Below are 27,550 nucleotides of genomic sequence, written 5' to 3' on the forward strand. Positions count from 1 at the left end.
GGAATGGGTGGGTAGGGGAGTGGGAGGGAGAGTATGGGGGACGTTTTGGATAGCATTGGAAATGTAAATGAGGAAAATACCTAATAAAAACTATTAAAATATAATAAAGTAAAAAAAATTAATTCGTGAAGAATTCCATTAAACCGTAGTTTGAATATCAAATCTTTCTTTGCAACAATGCCATCTTCCATGAATTTTCAATGAGTAAAATGTGGATGTTAATGAAGAATGTGTTTCTTAAAGGGACAGTGCTAATGATTATATTTCCATGAAGACTGACTTAGGGAAGTGATTGTTTTTGTTAATGCATTTTAGACCCATTTGGTTTCCCATAATATAATGCGAATTGATAAATGTGAAATATTTAGTGTAGCCGCAAACACTCAATTTTCTTTTTGAAAAGTCGTTTCCTAGAAAGCAGCGTAATTAAAGCATCTGACTCTCATTCTGTTTTCCAGAATTTTCTGAGTCCAGGACCTCAATCAGAACTGCACACAGAGGGCAATCTCTGAAAGAAATTAGGTTCATGCAAATGTCAGTAGTTTTACCTATCCCTTCCATAACTACAATATGAATAGCATGTTGCCATAGCTACAAGCTTATTTCATTTCATTTTTTATTTATTATTACTCAATTTTTTTTACAGTCTAGTGGTTATCCCCCTCCTGGTTTGCCCCCCTGACTCTTCCTCATCTATCAACTCCTCCCCCATCTCCAAGATGATATCCCTACCTCCCTAACGCCCAGCCCTTCCCAATCCCTGGGGACTTAAGTCTCTCTGGGGTTAGGTGTGTCTATCCCACTGATGCTAGACCAGGCAGTCTTATGCTGCATATTTGTTGGGGGCTTCACATCAGCTAGTGTATGATCTCTGGTTAGAGGCTCAATGTCTGAGAGATCTTGCTTGTCCAGGTTTGATGAGACTGCTTGTGTTTCTATGGGTTGTCCTCCTCTTCTTTTTGCAACTATTCCCAATTCATCCACAGGGGCCCCTGGCTGATGTCCATTGTTGGATATAATATATTTGTACTTGACAGCAGAAAAGGAACATTTCCTTCATAGACTATCGGCCAATAGCTTGAAGAACAGATGAAAAAAAAGTCAGTATTTTTTATGTGTGTGCTCTTACTTGAAATCAGAAAATATGTTCTGATTTCATCTTTGCTGATTATTTAGTTAAGTTTGTGTTTCTCACTGATTATTTGATTTGGTAGATGGTTTCTATGTGTAACCCAGCCTGTCCTAGATGTCATTTTTTCTACATAAAGTGATGGATTCAACCACCTTATCAACATTTTTTGGAAGTTCCCAGAGGGCAATCTCAATGAAACAAAACGAAAAAGTAAAATTGTAATAAGTAGAGTGTTTAGTTCTCAGAGAGGAAATGAAGCAAGGGAATGAGTGCAAGATTTTATGGACACTTTACATAACTTCAGTAGATAGGATACTTCCTGAGATCACTACTGCAAACAATGAGAGTGATTCTAAAACTAGACACATGCACTATAACCCAATATTTGGTGGGTATGTACCAACATTACATTTGACAGAATTCCTGAAATATTTGTTCAGAAATATGATTTTTCCCTGATCTTTTGGGTAGAATTTCTCTCTGGTAGCATTAAAATGATATAAATCTTGGGTACAAATATACATCCAAGGATCCCTGCACTGGATGCCAAGATGGAGAAGATCTCCACAGCAACCATGTGTTTGCCCTTGGTGCTATGGTAGACAAGGAGGAAGGTGACCCAGACACTGCAGAACACTAGCATGCTGAAGGTCACGAACTTGGCTTCATTGAATGTGTCAGGCAGATTCTTGGCCAAGAAAGCCAGAGAGAAGCTTCCAAGTGCCAGGCAGGCCAAATATCCCAGGATACAGTAGAATGCAGTATCTGAGCCCTTGTTGCACACAATGATGATGTGGCCATGGAGAGTGTGTTCATCAATATCAACAAAGGGAGGAGAAACTGCTAGCCAGATTGCACACAGAACACATTGGAGTAGGGAACATATGGGAATAATGTAGTTGGGTGTCCCTGATACCAGGAAGTTTCTCAATCTTCTCCCTGAACATGAACATGAGTGACATGAGTAATAGGTAGCTGAGGCTTCTGTTATTGGCCTTCACAATAGGAGTGTCATGGTGCTTCACAAAGACACAAAGTACCACAGCTGTGAATGCAGAGAAGCAGAAGGCCATTAAGGCAAGTGCCATTCCCAAGGGGTCTTCATAGCTTAGAAAGGTGACACCTTTCTGAATACATTTGTTCTGTTCAGTGTTGGCATATTGGTATTCTGGACAATTCATGCATTGATCCATATCTGATTTCCAAAGGAAAGCTTAGTTAGGTCTGCTTTAGAAATTTTATTGTCAATGAATTTCAAGTAAGGATAATGAAAGAAGGCTTGCAATGCTTTCTTTGATGCTGATATGTAATGTGAAGGATATTGCTGCCAAGCATTGTTTTCAATTCATAATCTTCATAAAGATTTAAAGGAAATAAAACCAAGCAATTTTTTCTTTGTACTTAACTTGATTGTATCATTTATGATGTTATTAGAAAGGGGTTTGTGGGGTGTGGCGGGTGAGAGAGGAACCAAGCCCTGAGGACCAACAAAAAGAATATAAACAGGCAACCTCAGATAATAAGAGTGTGGGTGGACCCACCAAAATGCATCAGAGACTTGGGAGGTCAGAGACCCTAGATGAAGTGTACTACAGTAGATAGAGGGAATGTACAGAGCCCACCTCCAGCGGGAAGACAGGGCATCAAGTGAGTGATTGGGTTCCCATCCCATAGTCACATCTCTGACCCATAATTGTTCCTGTCTGAATGCAAGGATGAAATGCAGAGCAGTCTGTGGAAAAGAAGGTCCAATGACAGGCCCAAAGTGGGATTTAGGTCAAGAGGAGGTCTTATGGCCTCACATTTTACTGAGGTCTGGAGCCCTCACAAAAAGTATCTATCATGACTGCCCTCCTAAATACAGTTATTTGCACCCAACCAATGGACAGAAGCTACTAATCTCTGAATTAGGGAAGGCTGAAAGTAGTTGAGGAGTAAGGTGATCTTGCAGGCAGACCAGCAGTCTCAATTAATCTTGACCCCAGAAATCTCTCAAACAATGTACCACCAAACAGACAACATACACCAGGTGATATGGGTCCCTCAATAAGGTAAAGGGCTTCTGTGCCTGTGTTCATTCAGAGAAGATGCACCTAACCCTCAAAGACTGAAGGCCTGAGGGAGTTTAGAGGTCAGGTGGTGTGGGGCATTGGTCTATGCACAGACAGGCTGGTCTCCAGTCGACCTGAGATGCTGAACCCTGGGACTCAGTGGTCATACTTTACCTACATAGGAGGGAAGGAGCTCTCTCATGGTCCTGGAACTCTGGCTCCTGCACAAGTTATCTTCCACTACATCCCCCGCAAGAGAAACAAGGCTAGAAGTCATGTAGTCAATATCCCAAGCTTTTGACCTTCAGGCTAAACTCCTCCCCAGTTACCTAGCAACATAAATGACAGCATATTTTAAAGGGGCTGATTGGCCACTCCTTGCTCTCTCTCTCTCTCTCTCTCTCTCTCTCTCTCTCTCTCTCTCTCTCTCTCTCTCTCTCCTTTGTTCTCTTGATCTTACTCTCCTCTCACTCTCTCCATCTTACTCTCTCGTTTTGCTAATTCCCCCTCTTTCTCTCTCCTACATTGTTTATTTCTCCCAGCCTTTCTACAATAAAGCTCTAAAAGCATAGACAGTCTCTGATCATCAAGGCTGTGCTCACTCTTGCCAGTGTGGGAATCTGTCTTCTCTCTTCCCTCTCTCCCATAACTCCGGATCTACAGGGTGTTGCCCCGGGCCCCCAGGTTGGGCTGCCCCTTGTCCATCCCCTGTTGAGTGAGTCAGAGACTTGGATGCCCACCCAGAGCTGAATGGAAAGTGTCTGGCAGCCCTCCCATGTCTGCCTGTCCAGGGCATAAGTTGAATTCTCGCGGGACATGGGTCCTCACTCCCCATTCTTTTCCCAGGCCCCCTTTTAGTTCCTATAAGGTGGTGTGGGGGATGGGGTTCAACATGAAGTCAGGTTGCGTTGGGGAGAAGGTGTGGGATGTGGAGTATTCAGTTGGTGTATGGGGGGGGATGGGGAATGGAATATGAAAGGTAAAAAGGAATAAAAATTAATGATATCAGAAAGCTAAAGTTTCCTAAGCCATTTTTTTCTATGCTAACATCAAGTAGATTATTTAATTCAGAGAAGATACATTCATAAACCACAATGTGGTTGGGTATATTTTATAAATACAAAACCCTATACTCACTGTTTTCTGAGATGACTGACTATTTTATGAATTCATTCCCTATGACACATTGAGACTCTGACTTCTACTGGGAAAAGATGTATAATAGCTACTGGAGAATTTACTAGCTCAAACTTGTTGACACAGAAACAACACAGAATTGAACAGGTAGGCTGTATGTATATATACATAATTATATGTGTGAGTTCATGTGAAGGTAGATATTGCATTATTGTATTTAAGTGATTCCTGTCATAAGTCATAGGAAGAAGGTGGAATATGAGAGGAAATATAATGTTTATATTTGAATAGTAGAAAATATTAATGAAATAAGCCCTAAGATGTTTCCTCATCTGGCAATCATTAATCAAAAGTTCTGGTTATTGTTCATGATGTGCACTAATTTTAGCACTGAAGGAAAAATATCTCTGTAGATACTTTGTACTAAAAAATCCTTCACCTTGATTCCTTCTTCATATGGAAAGCTGAGCACTTTAATCCTTGCCTCACCTCCATTTGTATGAGAATCAAGGATGAAATCAGTGCTGAGAAACAGAATGAGCAAAATCACAGAGGAATCCTCTGGAAAGGGTGGTAACCCAGATGGTTTGTGTTAAGCAATTATACTCCATTCTAAAATTGTAATCCCCAACTGGGTAACAACATGAACAGTGATTGTAATTGCACTTAATTTACAAGTCATTTCAGAGAATGTTGATGTGCTTTCTTGGTTTTCAGAATTCTTATCTTCAACAATGCATTTGTGGACAGATATTATTTGATAAGTTGCCTAAGAGCCTAAGAAGTTGGATTAGCTATAAATAGAATATGTTGCTCTACCAGAGAACCTGAGTTCAGATCACAGTACCCATGACAGATATCTCACAAGTAAATATAAATTTAATGACAGTAGTATTATTTGCTCATATGTGCATGTGTATATGTGTTATCCACTCCACACACTTAAGCAAATAATGCAACAAAATATTTTATGGAATTTTTGTATTTAATTTTGTTGTACGAATTAATTTTTTTACGTCTAATACAATTTTGTACACTTTAAATTTGTTTTCAAGTACAGTATATGTTAAAATGTATGACTTCAAAAGACAACTTAGTAGATTGCTTGGTTTTACTCCATGCATCATGGGAATAAACTCAAACTGTAAGCCTTAGCAACAAATAATTTAACTGTTTAACTGTCTCACAGGCATAATATGTCTTTTAAGAATTTTAATTCATTATGTAGAAGGAAAAGCAAAATATTTGAAAAGGTAACCATAAACTTATTGCATTTTGCCAACCCTAAAAAATTATCTTAATAATGGGTGTAGTATGTAATATACTGATTATGAGTCTCATGGTATATTCCAATTCATAGGTCAACTCTTATCCCCTACATCCTGGATTCTTACTACATCTGCTTTTGAACATGGCCCTCTTAATATCGCATACTTAACATTTTTTTCACAAATTTGAAAATACTTTTGTCTTCTAAATTAATCTTACAGAGAACATGGATTTTGCACCTAGTAGTCTCATGATCTAATCCAGTAGATTAAATATAATAGTCAGTTCTTCATGGGCTCTTATAAGTCCATGGTGTGCATAATCATATTTAGGATAGATAGATTAATGAAATATGACTAAATCAATACTAAAAAAAAAATCCTGACTAAAATCTAAATGTACATGTAGTTTTATAATAGATTATCTCTTTGGAAAATCTTGTGCAGAATTCCTGCAAATTGCAGTTATATTTTCTAAAGTATTTTCTTTGTGAAATATAATTTACCATGAATTTTCAATGAGTCACTATGTGGGTCAAGGCACCAGGCATGTTTGTTAGCTTTTACAAGATTTTGTTAAGGATATTTGTATCTACAAGTAGTAAATTTGATGAGTAATATACTTTATATCTGCAGTTGCCTTTTAGCTGACTTAATTATTCCAGGGTGATGCAAGAGAAATACATATCTTCAGAATATATCAGAGCAGCACACACTCACTTGTCTCATTAGAAATTTCATTTTCAGGGCAGGGGCTGCAAACAAAACAGCAGGCAGCCATTCCCTCCTTCCATAATCTTCTGAATCCAGGACTACAATCTGCACTGCACACAGAGGATGGCATCTGAGAAAAATTAGACACATATTAATAATGAGTTTTAGAAGGTTCTTTTATGTTTTAGGTTAGCACTTTAAGATTTCAATAAGCTTATTTTATTCACACAATCTGATTGACATTTATTTATTTATTTATTTTGTGTGTGTGTGTGTGTGTGTGTGTGTGTGTGTGTGTGTGTGTGTGTGTGTGTGTTTTGAGGCAGGGTTTCTCCGTGTAGCCCTGGCTGTCCTGGAACCCACTTTGTAGACCAGACTGGCCTCAAACTCAGAAATCCACCTGCCTCTGCCTCCCAAGTCCTGGGATTAAAGGTGTGTGGCACCACCACCAGGCCCCTGAGTGACATTTTACAATGTCCACTATTTAATGGCCAGAAATGAATATTGGAAATGCATTGAAGAAATGTTGCATAGTATCTGAGTGTCTAGTAATTTACGAAAAAGAGCAGATATTGAGCTGTATGTGGAAACTACAGAAGTTGCAACCTGATGTTTTTTAGTTAAGTATTTTCAACTTGGTACTAAGTGCTATGGACAGAGGAAACTTAATTGAAATATTCTCTCAGCCAACACTAGCCTGTCCTCATACCTTTGAAGCATTTTCTTCTTTGGAAATTGATATAAGAATGCCCATCTTACTGTGGGCAGTTGAGCCAGTAACTAGTGTTCTTTTCGATCTCTTGGGAAAAAAAAACAGCCTAAAGTAATGTTGGCAGTTTTTTCCATTAATGGGAGAATCAGAAAAATGTTTGGGAAACTGATATTAAAACAATTACCTTGCCTTATCATAAAGAAAAAAATCTATTCTTTATTCCCAGTTTCCTGATATCCACACTTGCCTTTCTATAACTATAAGCCATATGTCAAATCACACCTTCCTCCTCACTTTACTTATTATCAAAGTTTAATGAAAACAACAGAGAAGCAAGTTAATATTTGAAGAAATTTGAAATAGGAAAAATATGTCCTTCAGTCACAGATAACAAATATGACCTCAAATAAATTACTGTTGCAAAGCATGAGAAAATGTTTATAAAAATAGTGGAGTATGCAGACACTGGTTTAATATGGTTGGAGATGATAAATTAATCCGTAGCGACCTTGAATATGGAGTATTCCATGAAGTCAAAATGCTCTACAGTGGCTTCAAATATTGGAAAAAGCTGGATAAATATTAGTTGTTTAAAGTTAATTGAAGATTTAAAGTATTCTGTCTATATTTTTGATATTGTTGAAAAGGGTGTTACACTTTCCCATCAAAGATCAGAGTATATTTCCCCCAGCCATCATTTTCTTTTTCTTTCTTTCTTTCTTTCTTTCTTTCTTTCTTTCTTTCTTTCTTTCTTTCTTTCTTCCTTCCTTCCTTCCTTCCTTTCTTCCTTTCTTCCTATCTTCCTTCTTCCTTTCTTCCTTTCACTTTCCCACTTTCCCTTTCCTTCTTTCTTTCTCTCTCTCTCTTTTCTTTCTTTTTTTCTTTCTTTTTTCTTTCTTTCTTTCTTTCTTTCTTTCTTTCTTTCTTTCTTTCTTTCTTTCTTTCTTTCTTTCTTTCTTCCTTCCTTCCTTCCTTCCTTCCTTCCTTCCTTTACTTTTTTTTTTTTTTTTTTTTTTTGAGACAGGGTTTCTCTGTATAGCCCTGGCTGTTCTGGAACTCACATTGTATACCAGGCTAGCCTCGAACTTAGAAATCTGCCTGCCTCTGCCTCTCAAGTACTGGGATTAAAGGTGTGTGCCAACATGCCTGGCTCCCATCCATTTTCTTTAACTGTATATTAACCCTTTGTTATATTTGAAAGACTATTTTGAGTTAGAGTATGGAATGTCTGCATACTTTTGTACTTTATGATAATTTATTTTGAGGTAGTGTCTCCATATCACACATGGCTGTTTTGAAGTCACAATATAGGGTAGACTGGGGAGAAACAGACAATGATTTTCAGATTTTGTCTCTAAAGTGCTTGGATGAAAACATGAATCACAAAAACAACCTGACATTTTTTCTGACTTTCATAGATAAAATTTCCTCTGCATGTATTATAGTATTGTAAATAGTTTTGTGAAAGAAAATGTTCTAATATCAATATAGGTTCCTTCTGTTCAATCACTGTTTTTGATTCTTTATCTATGAATTAATGTTGGAGTTGGCTAAGCGCCAATTCTGAAGGCTTTTGGAAAATAATGTAATTCTATATTTTGTCATGTATTGCATTTAAAGGAACTGCATATATTGAAGAATGCTTGCATCCCTGAAATAATTTCTCCTTTAGAGGAAGAACACATGGGGAGGGAAAAATAGGAGAAGAATCAGGTATGGTGGAAGATGGAAGATGTGTACAGAGGTCAGGAAATTGAACAGAGGTATATAGCAATCAGAGATGGGTTCTTTGGGTAGCAACCAGAGAGTCCCAGATGCTGGGAAATCAAGAGCATCCCAGGAACCCAAAGGGAAGACATTAGCTGAAATATCCTAGAATCAGGAGGAAGAATCTGTTGATACCTTATCCAGAGTTTAGGCATGGCCCCCCAGTTGAGGAATAGGGACACCCACACAATTACAAAATTTTAACCCAGAATTGTTCCTGTCTAATGGAAATAATGGGGCAAAGAGTAGAGCAGAGACAGAAGGAAAGGACATACAGAGACTACCACACCTGGAGATCCATCCCAAATGCAGACACCACACCCAGGCACTATTGTGGATGGCCAGAAGTGTTTACAAACAGTAGCCTGATACAGCTATCTCCTGAGAGGCTCTGCCAGATCCTGACCAATACAGATATGGATGCTCACAGTCAACCATTGAACTGAGCACAGGGACCCCAATGGAGGTTTTAGGGGAAGGACTGAAGGAGTTAAAGTTTCCTATCTGGCAACAATTGGAGGGGAGTCCTTTGGTTCTGTGAAGGCTTGATGCCCCAGTGTAGAGGAATGCTTAGGAGCTGAGGAAGGACTCAGTAGTTGGGTGGAAGAGCATCCTCAAAGAAGCAGGGTAAGGGGGGATGATATAGTGGGTTTGGGGAAGGGAAACAGGGTAAAGGAGTAACATTTGAAATGTAAATAAATGAAATCTCCAAATTAAAAAATTGAAAAAAAGCCACAAATAGCAAAATCACAATAAAAATGGGAGTATAATTCATGGGTTGCTTCTAGCCTAACACATACTAGGTTGAATCTTCAACTCTAAGAATGTAATAAGCAACAGTAAAATAAGAGCAGTTTTTTTTTGTTTTGTTTTTTTGTTAAGGCTTTATATGTCTTACTTTTTTGAAGCCAAAGGCAGTTGGGCAGTGGTGGCACACACCTTTAATCCCAGCACTTGGGTGGCAGAGGCAGGCAGATTTCTGATTTTGAGGCCATCATGATCTAGAAAATGAGTTCCATGACAGCCTGATAATAAAACTAGTTTTTTGTTTTCTTTTGATTTTTTTTGGCTTTATCCTCTTTTATACTAGTTGAATGTTAGGAATATGATTGCAAATTGTTCCCATAAAAGCCATACTACATATCAGGCCCTATTCAATGCACAAAGTTAAAAAATAATAAATTTGTGTGTTTGTATACACACACATACACACACACACACACACACACATTATATAAACTTGCTATTTACTTACTGTTTCTTCATATAAAATATTAAAGTATACTGCGATATATGATACTTATATTTTCATGCAGTGTGACACATAGATACATATGAGGAGTATCTAACACTCATTTATTGCCATGTAGTGCTTCCTAAATATTTTATAAGTAGCACAGCTCCAAAACTAACAATTTTCAGAGTGAATGATAAAGAGTTGACAAAAATCCAAAGTAGAAAAAAGAATGAACAAGCCAGGATTATCAGCAGTTGTGAAGGTGTATTATCTCTGATTAGTTTGCAAGCAACGCTGAGAATTGGTCTCATCCCACAAACCTCAAGAAATCCTGTGTACAATAGATAGAATAGTCAAGTGGAAGCAATGAGTTGGTCTCATTTGGGCTCAAATATCAATGTGATTGTATTTTCACACTTTTGCTCCCAAGTCCTGAGTACATTCAGTTTATATAAGGTTCATTTCCAGGTAGGGGAACAGGGCATTTGTGAGTCACAAAAATTTTTCTATTGTCCCTTGTATTTGGTAATTATGCTATGGTTAATTAGTGAAAAAAGAAGATACCAACAGTGTTTGACTACCAGATTTTTGTGTTTTGGCTGGCTTTGAAAAGGAGAGTCTATTTCAGGGTGTTTGTGTAGAATTCCCATTGACATATAACATCACTTTGTCCAAAGAATTCCTTTTGCAGTTTGACATTAATAGTTTATAGGTGCTTCTTCTTATGTTTGTTCACATGCAAATGTGGAATAAATAATTTGTATCAGTAGTTCCAGATATTCTGATTATCGAATTGACAGTTTGAATTATATTTTCAAAAATAAAGTATTCTTTTTACTAAACTTGGAAAAACTGTCACTCAATTGTCTATCACTAACTCATGCTTCATTCACTACTATTCAAATGAGGTATGAAGTAGGATTTCGTGGTCTTTTCACCTAGCTCAATTTCATATGTCTAGTTACCAAAATGTGTTATAAAAATTTTGTTCTATTATGATGGCTTAGATTTGTTTAAACTTGTTTTATTTTATTCTCCCATAGAATCCTGTCATCTTCTAATGAGTGACATAAAGTGGATCTGATGAAAAAGGAAGGAAATAGGCATATTAACTATGATATATTTTCCAGTAGAAATGACAATTGTTCACATCCCAATAGAAGGAATGGAAACTGTAATTAGGATGTATTATGTGAGAATAACAAGTTATTTTCAATAAATAAAACAATCAAAATTAAAAAAAAAACTACGTGTTCTCAGAGAATGATCTTGTTTGGTGTTGTGTTCTTTTGGTAGGTGTTTTTGTCAAGAATTATTCCACACATATCCATCAAATGTATTGTTTTTGAATGACCTTTTTCCCTCTTATTAAACATTATGCTGTTTTTATCCATTTTTTAATAAAGAAAAGTTCTCCTCTTGTATATGAATGTGCTTTCCTATTCTCTGCAAACAACTTAGGAATGTCTTAAAAAATAAACCAGTTTTTTTTATTTGATTTCACTTAGAGAATGTGAACACAAAAGTTCAATTATAAGTGAAAATTACTTGTTGCTTTTGTCTGGTTGCTGTTATTGCTGTACTTGAGGTGTGTTAATAGCCTTTATTTTTTCTGTTGTTCTAGTGCTGTCTATAGGTTCCTTTGACCTTCTGGTCATCTTATGTAAAAGAGTGAGTGGATTCTTCAAATTTACTAAAAAGTGATGTTTCTATGAATATGATTTTCTGTAATTGTGTTCATTAGTGAATGTGTCGAATGCCCTTTTATTATACGGTAAAAACTTTTGGATATAATGACAAGGGTTAGCAATTATGACTGTTGGTGTTTCATAACTGTAACATTAGCCTCTTCCATATAAATACCTGTTCCTGAACTTTAAGGTAAGGGAGGAGATTACTGTTTCATTAGCGCAATTATGTGAAGAAAATTTTGTTTAATTTAAGGGAAAGAATATCAAACTGGTGAAAATCAGGTTTTTTATTTATTAAATTTCAAAAAAAGATTCTGATATGACAATGGTATATTTTATGTATGTTTGAAATCTTCAAATAATTGGTAAAAATGTGAAAAATGAAAAAAAGAAATATCATACAGGAGACTAGAAATTGGTTCCTTATGTGACTAAATTGTTCATTTCAATATGTTGCCGTGTGTTCATCTGACACTGTTTACTGCTCTGTATTATAAACCAGTAAGCTAGCACACTCTTACCTTTCTTCTTCCTGTGGCCAACTCAATCATGTCTACATATAAGTGAGAGTGTCGACCATGTGGTAAATATGGGCTGAACTTTCCTAACTTCATCTTAATCCCAAGGTGTTGTGAGAGATTCCAAAAGTGAATAATGTCATATTCATCCTGCATTATTACTCTTTGCTTCATAAACACTTTGTCCCCAAGAGGATTAGTGAAGTAGGCCCTTCTTAGAAAGGAGTTTACCTAAAATACAAGCATTGCACCAGAATGTATATATCAAGTCATAAAATTCATTCTGATTTCATAACAAAGGCAAATGTATTTAAAGAAAGAAAGAAAGAAAGAAAGAAAGAAGGAAAGAAAGAAAGAAAGAGAGAAAGAGAGGAATCACAACAAATGCAATTGCATAAATGAAATTATCACAATATTACAAGAATTTCAGTTTTCTCAGTGAAGAATACCAAACACAAACAGAGAAAAATGCAGATCCAAACATAGGTATGCAACACACTCACAAACATACACACACACACACACACACACACACACACACTCACACAGAGAGAGAGAGAGAGGAAGAGAGAGAGAGAGAGAGAGAGAGAGAGAGAGAGAGAGAGAGAGAGAGAAAGAGAGAGAGAGACTGACAGAAAAACACGGGGAGAGGTAATATTGACACACAGAGATTTTTATACTCACACCTAAAGACAAAAAGAAACCCAGAGGCCTTGACAAGTACAAAGAAATAGGCAGACACATACTTAGTAAAGCAGGTACAAATATATATAAGTACTTAAAAACACTTAAAAATACATACTTTCTACACAATGAAACCTACTCTGACAAAACCTCAAAGAAACACGCACACATATATAAACAAACACTTATAGAAAGAAATTCCTACATAGAAAAAATTTTTGCTCACTTCCACTTTCATACAGAGAGATAAACATATATATTGAAAGTAACACAAATATAATCGCAGATACACAGAAAGAGTAGAAAATATACATATAATCAGTGAGAAGCATACATTCACATTTATAAACACATATACAGACAGAAAATGATACCAACACTATTTCTTGTTTAGTTACTCTCAGAAAAACCAGAATGTTCTCCAAAGCCTACACTCTTGGCAAAATCACTGGAAACACTAATGAAAATAATTCCTCCAAATGATTTTCATAAAATTGACAAATATAAATATAAACTCATCTTCTAATCATGGAGAAAATTAATGAGGAAAGACTGTTTATATCCAATATTGGAAGGGGCATGCTAATAGATATTTGTGTTCTCTGTATAAAACCACACATTTTCATTGCTAATCTGTGAATTCTTTTTCCAATCACATTCATAACAATCTATAGATTTGCTTTTGTTAAGGTAAAATGTTTGGAAACCTATCTATTTTGGAAAATATTTCTTATTTCTTTAAGTCTGGGCATCTGAAAGACTCTAAACAACTATGCAATTGAAGACACCAAACTTCTTTAAATAGAAGAAACTTTTACCTTCAAGCAGTGAGAACTGGCTATTTTTTCCATTGTCTATTGCCTGATTATCAGCCTTTTGCAGATTCATCTCATGGAGGGCATGGGCTATGGCATGCACAGCATTGTATATGTTATGACTACTCTCACTAAAGGTCATGTCAAACTTCTGTTCCATTAGCCAATCAAATGAGGCATCAGATGAATTGTTCTTCAGTATTTTACAGTTAGATGCTGAGTCTTCATAGTTAAAATATTTCCACTCTGGCATTACTAGATATAAATCTGTGTTTCTGAAATGGAACCATGTCTGTACAAAATTTTTAAAGCCAGAAATCTCACCATGGTGGGGTAGAAAAGTAAGTGATCCATAGAATGTGCCATGACTTATGTCTTTTTTCCTGGTAGGGAAATTCAATTGTTTTGTGGTGATCCATATTCTCTGTAAAATGGGAGGTTCCCACATTCTGAAGATCAAATCAATGAAATTGTATGTTTCTCCATAAATGATAATGACATTTGTGGATGACATCACAATTTGGTTGTAGTACATTTCAGTATTTTGTGGAAATGAAACATCATCAACAGAGATCATTTTCACAAAGGCAAAGCAAATTTCCTTGTTTTCACTCTGTTTCTTCAACTCTAAAAGAAATTGGTTTCCTTGATCATCATCTGGGATGACAAGGCCAATCCAATTCCAGTTGAAGTAATGTATGAAGGAGACCATTGCCAATGCTAGAGATGTGTCCTTTGGGGCCATCTGATAGAGATAGGGATATTGTTCATCATCACTGAAGATGGAACTGAAAGGTCCATAGGTAAGCTGAAGGATCTACAACACAGAGAGCAGCATGAGGTGTGGTGCATGTGAAAACACTTGTAATTATATTTACCTGCAAACAGTTGATTACCTATGGCTTTTTCTCTCTGATTCAAATGAGCAAACGTGGAAGCCTGGCACATCCACTTCTATTGGGAACAGCAAGCATAGCTGTTTGACAAAGTTGTAACAAATGTATTCAGATGTTATAATGACTGCCTTCTGTCTTTCAGTTTTGGTCTTGATATCTCTGTTTCAAATGTTTGAAGGGTTTTTTATACTTTTACAATTTGGGGATATTTGATGAATATTTTTTTAAAAAGGCTTTTATGCCATAATCCATAAATACTTCTAAGATTGAAGAGGAGAGTCCTGTACATATTTCTGATATAGCATTTGGAAGAGATACTCTTATATTGCCCTACTTGACAGTAATATTTTACACTAGAGGTTGTGACTCATATAAAGCTGCCAGAGATCTCCTTTTTAGGTTTTATTCTGAATTACTCTGGCAATGTCTGCCTCTGTGCCTCCTCAGGAAACAGACAATAAGATCAAAGTATTTGTAAAAATATTAACTAGATTTTGCAGCCTAAAAGTGTTAGCAGCAAATTGGATTAGAAAAACTCTTCTTACTATATACCCAGGTAATTCTGGTGCAAATAATTGGGATTCATAAGTTGTACACCTTTAGGAAAATATATACAAATTGAATTGAAGACCCAGAAATGAACCCACACACCTATGGTCACTTGATCTTCGACAAGGGAGCTAAAACCATCCAGTGGAAGAAAGACAGCATTTTCAACAATTGGTGCTGGCACAACTGGTTGTTATCATATAGAAGAATGCGCATTGATCCATACTTATCTCCTTGTACTAAGGTCAAATCTAAGTGGATCAAGGAACTTCACATAAAACCAGAGACACTGAATCTCATAGAGGAGAAAGTGGGGAAAAGCCTTGAAGATATGGGCACAGGGGAAAAATTCCTGAACAGAACAGCAATGGCTTGTGCTGTAAGATCGAGAATTGACAAATGGGACCTAATGAAACTCCAAAGTTTCTGCAAGGCAAAAGACACCGTCAATAAGACAAAAAGACCACCAACAGATTGGGAAAGGATCTTTACCTATCCTAAATCAGATAGGGGACTAATATCCAACATATATAAAGAACTCAAGAAGGTGGACTTCAGAAAATCAAATAACCCCATTAAAAAATGGGGCTCAGAACTGAACAAAGAATTCTCACCTGAGGAATACCGAATGGCAGAGAAGCACTTGAAAAAATGTTCAACATCCTTAATCATCAGGGAAATGCAAATCAAAACAACCCTGAGATTCCACCTCACACCAGTCAGAATGGCTAAGATCAAAAATTCAGGTGACAGCAGATGCTGGCGAGGATGTGGAGAAAGAGGAACACTCCTCCATTGTTGGTGGGAGTGCAGGCTTGTACAACCACTCTGGAAATCAGTCTGGCGGTTCCTCAGAAAACTGGACATAGTACTACCGGAGGATCCAGCAATACCTCTCCTGGGCATATATCCAGAAGATGCCCCAACAGGTAAGAAGGACACATGCTCCACTATGTTCATAGCAGCCTTATTTATAATAGCCAGAAGCTGGAAAGAACCTAGATGCCCCTCAACAGAGGAATGGATACAGAAAATGTGGTACATCTACACAATGGAGTACTACTCAGCTATTAAAAAGAATGAATTTATAAAATTCCTAGCCAATTGGATGGACCTGGAGGGCATCATCCTGAGTGAGGTAACACATTCACAAAGAAACTCACACAATATGTATTCACTGATAAGTGGATATTAGCCCCAAACCTAGGATACCCAAGATATAAGATATAATTTGCTAAACACATGAAACTCAAGGAGAATGAAGACTGAAGTGTGGACACTATGCCCCTCCTTAGATTTGGGAACAAAACACCCATGGAAGGAGTTACAGAGACGGAGTTTGGAGCTGAGATGAAAGGATGGACCATGTAGAGACTGCCATAGCCAGGGATCCACCCCATAATCAGCATCCAAACGCTGACACCATTGCATACACTAGCAAGATTTTATTGAAAGGACGCAGATGTAGCTGTCTCTTGTGAGACTATGCCGGGGCCCAGCAAACACAGAAGTGGATGCTCACAGTCAGCTAATGGATGGATCATAGGGCTCCCAATGGAGGAGCTAGAGAAAGTAGCCTAGGAGCTAAAGGGATCTGCAACCCTATAGGTGGAACAACATTATGAGCTAACCAGTACCCTGGAGCTCTTGACTCTAGCTGCATATATATCAAAAGATGGCCTAGTCGGCCATCACTGGAAAGAGAGGCCCATTGGACTTGCAAACTTTATATGCCCCAGTACAGGGGAATACCAGGGCCAAAAAGGGGGAGTGGGTGGGCAGGGGAGTGGGGGTGGGTGGATATGGGGGACTTTTGGTATAGCATTGGAAATGTAAATGAGTTAAATACCTAATAAAAAATGGAAAAAAAAAAAAAGAAAAAAAAAAAAAAAAGAAATGCTCCTTTACAAAGCTATACATATTCCCGGCCTCTGAGAGGTAAGTCTTGAGAAAAAAAAATTTTTTTTGCTATGAAACTCTTACCATTTTCCCTAAATTACAGCAATAAAAGGCTGCTCCATATTTGAATGGTAAAAAAAAAAAAAAAAAAAAAATCTTCATGTTGAAAAATATGGAAAAATGAGGACAGAATGAGAAGACCAAACTGACGGATAATTGGAGTAGATGAGAATGTAGATTTTCAACTTAAAGGACCAGCAAATACCTTCAACAAATTTATAGAGGAAAACTTCCTAAACCTAAAGGAAGGGAAGCCCAAGAACATATAAGAAGCCTACAGAACTCCAAATAGACTGGACAAGAAAATAAATTCCTCCCGACATATAACAATCAGAACAACAAATGCACTAAATAAAGATAGAATATTAAAAGCAGTAAGGGAAAAAAGGTCAAGTAACTTATGAAGGCAGGCCTATCAGAATTATACCAGACTTTTCACCAGAGACTATGAAAGGCAGAAGTTCCTGGACAGATGTTATACAGACAGTATGAGAACACAAATGCCAACCCAGGCTACTATACCCAGCCAAACTCTCAATTACCATAGATGGAGAAACCAAAGTATTCCAAGACAAAACCAAATTCATACATTATCTTTCCACAAATCCAGCCCTTCAAAGGATAATAACAGAGAAAATCCAATACAAGGATGGAAACCATGCACTAGAAAAAGCAAGAAAGTAATCCCTTAACAAACCAAAAACAAGACAGCCACAAGAACAGAATGTCACCTCTAAAAAAAAATAAAGGAAGCAACAATTACTTTTCCTTAATATCTCTTAATATCAATGGACTCAATTCCCCAATAAAAAGAAATAGACTAACAGACTGGCTACACAAACAGGACTCAACATTCTGCTGCTTACAGGAAACCCATCTCAGGGAAAAAGACTGACACTACCTCAGAGAGAATGGGTGGAAAACAATTTTCCAAGCAAATGGTCTCAAGAAATAAGCAGGAGTAGCCATTCTAATATCTAATAAAATTGACTTCCAAACCAAAGTTAACAAAAAAAGACAAGGAGGGACAATTCATAACCATCAAAGGTAAAATCCTCCAATAGGAACTCTCAATTCTGAATATCTATGCTCCAAATGCAAGGGCAGTCACATTCATTAAATTGACTTTAGTAAAGCTCAAAGCACATATTGCTCCTCACACAATAATATTGGGAGACTTCAACATACCACTTTCATCAATGGACAGATTGTGGAAACAGAAACTAAACAGGGACACAGTGAAACTAACAGAAGTTATGAAACAAATGGAATTAACAGATATCTACAGAACATTTAATCCTAAAACAAAAGGATATAAATTCTTTTCAGCACCTCAACGTACCTTCTCCAAAATTGACCATATAATGGGTCACAAAACAGGCCTCAACAAAAACAAAAATATCGAAATTGTCCGAGCATCCTATGAGACCACCATGGACTAAAGCTGTTCTTCAATAACAATATAAATAATGGAAGCCACCATTCACATGGAAAATGAACAACACTCTTCTCAATGATTCCTTGGTCAAGGAAGGAATAAAGAAAGAAATTAAAGAATTTTTAGAGTTTAATGAAAATTTAGCCACAACATACCCAAACTTATGGGACACAATGAAAGCATTTCTAAGAGGTAAACTCATAGCTCTGAGTGCCTCCAAAAAGAAACTGGAGAGAGCACACACTAGCAGCTTGACAACATATGTAAAAGCTCTAGAAAAAAAGGAAGCAAATTCACCCAAGAGGAGTAGACGACAGGAAATAATCAAACTCACAGGTGAAATCAACCAAGTGGAAACAATAAGAACTATTCAATGAATCAACAAAATGAGTACCTGGTTCTTTGAGAAAATCCACAAGATAGATAAACTCTTAGCCAGACTCACTAGAGGGCACAGGGACAGCATCCTAATTAACAAAATCAGAAGTGAAAAGGGCGACATAACAACAGATCCTGAAGAAGTAAAAAACACCATCAGATTCTTCTACAAGAGGCTATACTAAAAAAAAAAAACTGGAAAACCTGGACGACATGGACAAATTTCTAGACAGATACCAGGTACCAAAGTTAAATCAGGATCAAGTTAGTTATCTAAACAGTCCGATATCCCCTAAAGAAATAGAAGCAGTCATTAATAGTCTCCCAGCCAAAAAAAAAAAAAAAAAAAACCAGGACCAGATAGGTTTAGTGCAGAGTTCTACCAGACCTTGAAAGGAGATCTAATTCCAGTTCTGCACAAACTATTCCACAAAATAGAAGTAGAGGGAACTCTACACAACTCATTCTATGAAGCCACAAATACTCTGATACCTAAACCACTGAAAGATCCAACAAAGATTGAGAACTTCAGAACAATTTCCCTTATGAATATCGATGCAAAAAAAAAAAAAAGCCCAGGAAGAAGAAGGGTTTAGTACAGAGTTCTGAGATCTTCAAAGAAGACCTAATTCTAGTTCTGCATAAACTATTCCACAAAATAGAAGTGGAAGGTACTCTAGCCAACTAATTCTATGAAGCCACAATTACTCTGATACCTAAACCACAGAAAGATCCAACAAAAATAGAGAACTTCAGAACAATTTCCCTTATGAATATCGATGCAAAAATACTCAATTAAATTCTAGCTCACCAAATTCCAGAACACATCAAAACAACGATCCATCCTGACCAAGTAGGTTTCATTCCAGGGATGCAGGGATGGTTTAATATATGGAAATCCATCAATGTAATCCATTATATAAACAAACTCAAAGACAAAAACCACATAATCATCTACTTAGACGAGGAGAAAGCATTTGACAAGATTTGACAACACCCATTCATGATAGGAATTCAAGGACCATACCTATACATGATAAAAGCAATCTACAGTAAACCATTAGCCAACATCAATGTAAATGGTGAGAAGCTGGAAGCAATCCCACTAAAATCAGAAACTAGACAAGGCTGCCCACTTTCTCCATACCTATTCAACATTGTACTTGAAGTCCTAGCCAGAGCAATTCGACAACAAAAGGAGACCAAGGGGATACAAATTGGAAAAGAAGTCAAATTATCACTTTTTGCAGATGATATGATAATATATATAAGTGACCCTAAAAATTCCACCAGAGAACCCCTAAACCTGATAAACAGCTTCAGTGAAGTAGCTGTATATAAAATTAACTCAAACAAGTCAATGGCTTTGCTCTATACAAAGAATAAACAGGCTGAGAAAGAAATTAGGGAAACAACACCCTTCTCAATAGTCACAAATAATGTAATATACCTTCGCATGACCCTAAATAAGGAATTGAAAGATCTGTATGATAAGAACTTTAAGTCTCTGATGAAAGTAATTAAAGAAGATCTCAGAAGAAGGAAAGGTCTCCAATGCTCATAGATTGCCAGGATCAATATTGTAAAAATGGCTATGTTGCCAAAAGCAAACTACAGATTCAGTGCAATCCCCATCAAAATTCCAAATCAATTCTTCAATGAATTAGAAAGGGCAATTGCCAGATTCATCTGGAATAACAAAAAACCTAGGATAGCAAAAACCCTTCTCAAGGATAAAAGAACCTCTGGTGGAATCACCATGCCTGACCTAAAGCTGTACTAGAGAGCAATTTTGATAAAAACTGCATTGTACTGGTATATCAACAGACAAGTAGACCATTGGAATAGAATTGAAGACCCAGAAATGAACCCACACATCTATGGTCACTTGATCTTTGACAAGGGAGCAAAAACCATCCAGTGGAAAAAAGACAGCATTTTCAACAAATGGTGCTGGCACCACTGGTGGTTATCATGTAGAAGAATGCGAATTGATCGATTCCTATCTCCTTGGACTAAGGTCAAATCTAAGTGGATCAACGAGCTCGACATAAAACCAGAGACACTGAAACTTATAGAGGAGAAAGTGGGGAAAAGCCTCAAAGATATGGGGCACAGGGGAAAAATTCTTGAATACAAAAGCAATGGCTAGTTCTGTAAGGTTGAGAATTGACAAATGGGACCTCAGGAAACTGCAAATTTCTGCGGGCAAAAAGACACTGTCAATGAGACAAAAAGGCCACCAACAGGTCGGAAAAGGATCTTTACCTATCCTAAATAGGATAGGGGACTAATATCCAATATATATAAAGAATCAAGAAGGTAGACTCCAGAAAATCAAATAACCCCATTAAAAAATGGGGCTCAGAGGTAAGCAAAGAATTCTCACCTGAGGAATACTGAATGGCTGAGAAACACCTAAAAAAATGTTCAGCATCCTTAAACATCAGGAAAATGCAAATCCAAACAACCCTGAGATTTCATCTCACACCAGTCAGAATGGCTAAGACCAAAAATTGAAGTGACAGCAGATGCTGGCAAGGATGTGGAGAAAGAGGAACACTCCTCCATTGTTGGTGAGATTGCAAGCTTGCACAACCACTCTGGAAATCAGTCTGACAGTTCTTCAGAAAATTGGACATGGTACTACTAGAGGATCCCGCAATACCTCTCCTGGGCATATATCCAGAAGATGTTCCAACTAGTAAGAAATACACATGCTCCATTATGTTCATAGCAGCCTTATTTATAATAACCAGAAACTGGAAAGAACCCAGATGTTTGTCAACCGAGGAATGGATACAAAAAATGTGGTACATTTACACAATAGAGTACTACTCAGGTATTAAAAACAATGAATTTATGAAATTCCTAGGCAAATGGTGGACTAGTAGGGCATTATCCTGAGTTAGGTAAACCAATCACAAAAGAACTCACACAATATGTACTCACTGATAAGTGGATATTAGCCCAGAAACTTAGAACACCCAAGATACAAGTTACAATTTTCAAAACACATGAAACTGAAGAAGTACTAAGACCAAAAGTGTGGACACTTTGCCTCTTCTTAGAAATCGGAACGAAACACCCATGGAAGGAGATACAGAGACAAAGTTTGGAGTGGAGACAAAAAGATGGACCATCTAGAGACTGCCATATCCAAGGATCCATCCCATAATCAGCCTCCAAACGATGACATCATTGCATACACTAGCAAGAGTTTGCTGAAAGGACCCTGATATAGGTGTCTCTTGTGAGGCTATGCCGGGGCCTAGCAAACACATAAGTGGATGCTCACAGTCAGCTATTGGATGGAGCACAGGGCCCCCAATGGAGGAGCTAGAGAATATATCCAAGGAGCTAAAGACCCTATAGGTGCAACAACAGTATGAACTAACCAGTACCCTGGAGCTCTTGACTTTAGCTGCATATGTATCAGAAGATGGCCTAGGAGGCCATCACTGGAAAGAAAGGCCAATTTGACTTGCAAACTTTATATGCTCCAGAACAGGGGAACACCAGGGCCAAAAAGTGGGAGTTGGTGGGTAGGGGAGTAAGGGGGTGAGGGTATGGGGGATTTTGGGATAGCATTGGAAATGTAAATGAGGAAAATACCTAATAAAAAAGAAAGAAAAAAATTAAGTACCATACCAAAAAAAGTGTCTTATAATGATGCAAAAATCTTCATGTGGAAAAATATGGAAGAACGAGGTAATGGAACCCCATAACTCGTCTTTCTTAGAAAAGTTCACTTGTGAAGTTCTAATTTTGTATCTTACGATGTGGAAAAAAAACAAGATAAAACATAGCAATAAATTCTACAGATTATATAATAATATTATATATAGATAATGATATAATAATGTAAATTAATTACATAATAATATCATCATATTATTAAAGAAAATGACTTATTAAAGGTATAGCACTATGGGTGTAAAAGTTTTGCCAGGGATATTATGTCAGTTTATATTCTGACATTTGAGTTCTTTTGTGATTGGTTTACCTAACTCAGGATAATGCCCTACTTGTCCACCATTGCCTAGGAATTTCATAAATTCATTCTTTTTAACAGCTGAGTAGTACTTTATTGTGTAAATGTACCACATTTTGTATTCATTCCTCTGTTGAGGGACATCTGGGTTCTTTCCAGTTTCTGGCTATTATAAATAAGGCTGCTATGAACATAGTGGAGCATGTGTCTTTCTTACTAGTTGGAACATTTTCTGTATATATGCCCAGGAGAGGTATTGTGGGATCTTCCGGTAGAACCATGTCCAATTAATAGTTGGTCATACACTCACAGGTAGTCAAATTACTAACTCCACAGACTGGATTGCAGCTTTTCATTCTTTCTAATACCACTGAAATGCCATGAGTTGCCAGATTAAGAATAGTATTTCATGCCTTTACAAAAAAAAAAAAATACTCCATATATTTAAAAGCTGGGTTATAGAGAAAATGTTGGTAACATTTCTGTTTTATCCCAGTTTATCTCTGATGACTAAACTTTTAACACCACCATAATTTTGTTATTTCACAGTTTACTAATGATAATTTAATCTTATGACCAAGATGAAGATAACTCCTATCTGGGGACAGAAATAATAAGCTCTATGTTTTGGAACAGTTTGAACAAATCACTGCTTGCTGAGCTTGGTATAAATAATGAAGCATTCTGACTGACAGTCAGTCAAGGCTGTAAGATTATCCCTCCCAATATGACAGACTCAATTCTCCATGGCCTCTTCTATTCCTCCTCGAAGTTATCTGTCAACTTCTAGTGGTAATCCCTAGTTGAAAGTCTAACATGTTTCTAAATAGTAAGTATCCTGGAACTACCTAGATTGACATAAGCATAAGTCCAACCACATCCTTTAACTTTCTTAATAGCTATCAAAGTCTTCCAAAGAGACATGTTAAGAATTCCTGGACGATGATAACTCACACGTGGAGATAAAAAGCTGTCCAGGTACTTCCAGAAACTTAATGATACCTTCCAATTGGGTCCTGAAATCAGAAAGGAACACATACTCTCTTCATTACAGAAATAATTAGGGATAGGGCTTTTTTTTTTTTTATGAAATAAATATGGTGTAGGTGTTACAGTTTTTCCATCACAATGGCCCAAAGCGTATCTTATAATCAAAGACATATTTGGTAAAAGATCAGGATTTCTGTTGATTTCATCCATTGCAAACACCAATGCCAAAGCATATTTGTGGTTTGTAGTTGTTTTTCTGTAAAAGAGTACAGTGTTTATTATGGACAGATGATTATACGTGAATACTTGTACTCAATAGAAGCACTATGCAATACTGGAAGTTTGTGTATCTCACGTCTAAAGATTGGAACAAATGGCTTTTGTTATAAGATTGGATTGACAGGTGGACCTGGAAAATAGTAAGTACTTTAAAAGTTCATGATCGTGTTGGTCCCATAAATAAGAGATGGTATTGACCTCATCCACAGAGATAATTTCCATTTTTGTTTTTGAGTGCTTGACCAGAAGGTAAAGAGAAAACCACAGATATTGACAAAACAGTAATTCTGATCATGTCTTCATTTTGAAATTATTGAGCAAGAAATAAATTTGTTATTAGAGCCACTGAGTTCATGATATTTTCTTGTGAAATTAACTGAATTGGTTAAGGAAATGAAACCATAGCCAGGAGTGGTGTCACACACCTTTAATCCCAGCACTTGGGATGCAGACACAGGTGGAAGAAAATAGAAAAAAGAAAGAAAGAAAGAAGTAAAGAAGAAAGAAGGAAAGAAAGAAAGAAAGAAAGAAAGAAAGAAAGAAAGAAAGAGAAAAAGAAAGAAATGAAACCATGATTTATCAATGCATAATGGTCTCTCTCTCCAGCAACATTTGATTCCTGTACTTATAATCACTTACAATTTGTGGCCAAAATACTTGACACATCCCTTCATATCTATCCTCATGCTGTTATTTTTTCAATCTTTTATTAAAATAAAATATTCTCTAAAGATTTATTTTTAATTAAATTCGAATATCAAACATGAATTTGGAAATTGATACATGCCAATATTTAAGTTTGTATGTATTTGAGCAAGTACTATTTAGGTTATAAGATTGCAATACATCCAAATGTTTTATAAGATACTTTCCTGTAGACTATCCTCAATTCAAATGCACAGTTATGCAGCAGTGGCAGGTGTTTAGTGCAGAGATTAAGGGCTTGTCCCACAACTAATGTATCATTCTCCTACTTCCTATTTACAAACAAATGTGATATATTCAATCTGGGTATTTTATTCATTATAAATTAATTTCTAGGAAACATCTTTGACAACCCTTATCATTACACTAAATCATTACTAGTATCCTACTGAGAACTAGGAAAATAAGGAAATATCTGTGATATTTCTATATGTCAGTATTATATGCTTATAATATAGAAGAGATTTTTTTTGTGTAAATTTATATGATATATTCACTGTTCTTGTAAAAAAAAAGTGGAAAACTAGACCAAAGACAATGGAATAATACCATTGCTTTTGTTTATTTTTATGAAAAGAATAATATCTCCTGTTTTATCCTTGTCATTTCATATAATTTTATCAATGAACACTCTATGTACACCTACATATTTAATGATTAGAATGCAGTAAATACAGTCTTTCACTAAAACTTATACAACTATTGTGTTTTCATTCTATATCCTGTAAAATAGGTCATTTTAATATTATTTATTACCACAAACACACACACACACACACACACACACACACACACACACACACACACAAATCTTAATTAAAGTTTTACTACTATACAAAATAAATTTGAGAGTAGACATTGTGCAATGCTCAAACTACTACCTATAACTGAAATTTAGGAAACATCAATTATAATATGTCTGTGTAGCCTAGTTGTCTAAAGGCTGTGTTTTAAAACAATGATCAGCAATCCACAAAAATTGGTGTTGATACCAAGTTGGTAACATATGCACTAATATTTACTAAAATTATTGAAATAAGTCCCACAAGATTTAGATATTTTAAAAGGGTCAGAGATTAACCAACTCATACATGAATGGAGAAGACAATTGTCTTAAATAATGACAAAAAACTAATAGAAAGCTCCTGTATCACTGTTCTCAAACGTTACAACTATCCCACAATACAATTGTCACCCATGCCAATGACAAGGGACATAAGCAGTCACCACTGTTGATAGCCTGCCTATTCAAAGAATGTAATCATATCATTGGATTCCATATGTTCCAAATATAGTTTACTCTAAAGAGAGAGTGCCCAATTGAACTTTGCAAAACATAAAAGCCAGTGATTGTACATAAATAGTGTGAGGTACGAAGCCACAGTGCTTTTGGATTTTATCTTTTAAAACACTTCAATGTTTTGACCCCTAATGAGCTAAATATTTCTTGCTCATATACATACAAAGATATCCATCCAGGCATTCATATGAAGTAGGAATTTCTGAGTGTAAGTATCTTCTCTTTCCAAACCTGATGAAGCTTTAGAAGTCAATAAGTGACGATATGCAATGACTTTGAGACAGTAAGTTTGTATGTATGTAAAGTTTTTGACAACTATATGTGCCATGAATATTACTGGAACCAGAATATGCTCTAGGAACAACACACTTATGGAAGGACTTTCAGCAGAATTTATGACCATTTATTTACATGTACTTTGGATAAAACATAATGCAATATTACAGGATCAATTTCAATAAGTCATCTCTGTCTACAGTGCAATATAAAGGGTCAAAAGGCGGGCTTTATGTTAAAGATCAATGTAGATATTCCTTTATTCCAAAGCTTCCAATTTTTAATTTAGAAGAAACCTGGAGGAAAACCAAAACCTCAACTGGATTAATTAAATGGAGAATATAGGATTAAATCTGTAAAGGAATTAAGGTTGTTTCTCGGAGTTCAGAATTAGCACCAGGAGAGAAGACTCAAGAATTTGCCTAATCTTCATCCTCAGAGCACTCAAGAAATATTGATGTTCTCATTTCAATTTAAAATACAAATATACTTACAGAAAATTAAGAGTCTTGTTGAAATAATCTTTTTCAGTGGGTGTCTGAACTGCTGCCAGGATGAAAGCACAAGTTAATCCCAAATATTCATCCATTATTTCATCCAAATTTATTCTCCAAAAGCACCTGGGATCAATGAAATTGGCCATGAGAAGTGTAATATCAAGGAGGAAGAAAACTCCCATGAAAATGAACATCTTTTTCCTGCCTTAAACCTGGGCAGTGTTGATTGTGAAGTGCCATGCATATCAGCACATCAGATTTCTACCAGCATTTATTTCTTTGTGCAAAGGTGAGGTTTATTGCATATTCATGACTCATTTTATTTTTAGGTTTCTCCTGAGCCCTGGAAGAAACGTAAATACTTTCTTCCCTGGGGCTCTGCAACTGGTGTCAATAGTCCATGTAATAAACACTTGTATGTAAATACTTAGGAGTATGAATCATTCTCAGTCTCCATGATATCATTCATGATTGTGAATCTGTGGAAGGAAGCCCCTGTGTTCAAATTTAGTCCTTGGAAAGTTTCAACAATCTGATTATGTGAACACAGTCAGAAATGATGT

General features: G+C 36.4%; 1 pseudogene; it reads right to left on the reverse strand.

The window, feature by feature from the left end:
- On the reverse strand, positions 1,569–27,181 carry Gm20345 (predicted gene, 20345; annotated as a pseudogene).

Source organism: Mus musculus, chromosome 7, assembly GCF_000001635.26.
Source record: "Mus musculus strain C57BL/6J chromosome 7, GRCm38.p6 C57BL/6J".
NCBI classification, from domain to species: Eukaryota; Metazoa; Chordata; class Mammalia; order Rodentia; family Muridae; genus Mus; species Mus musculus.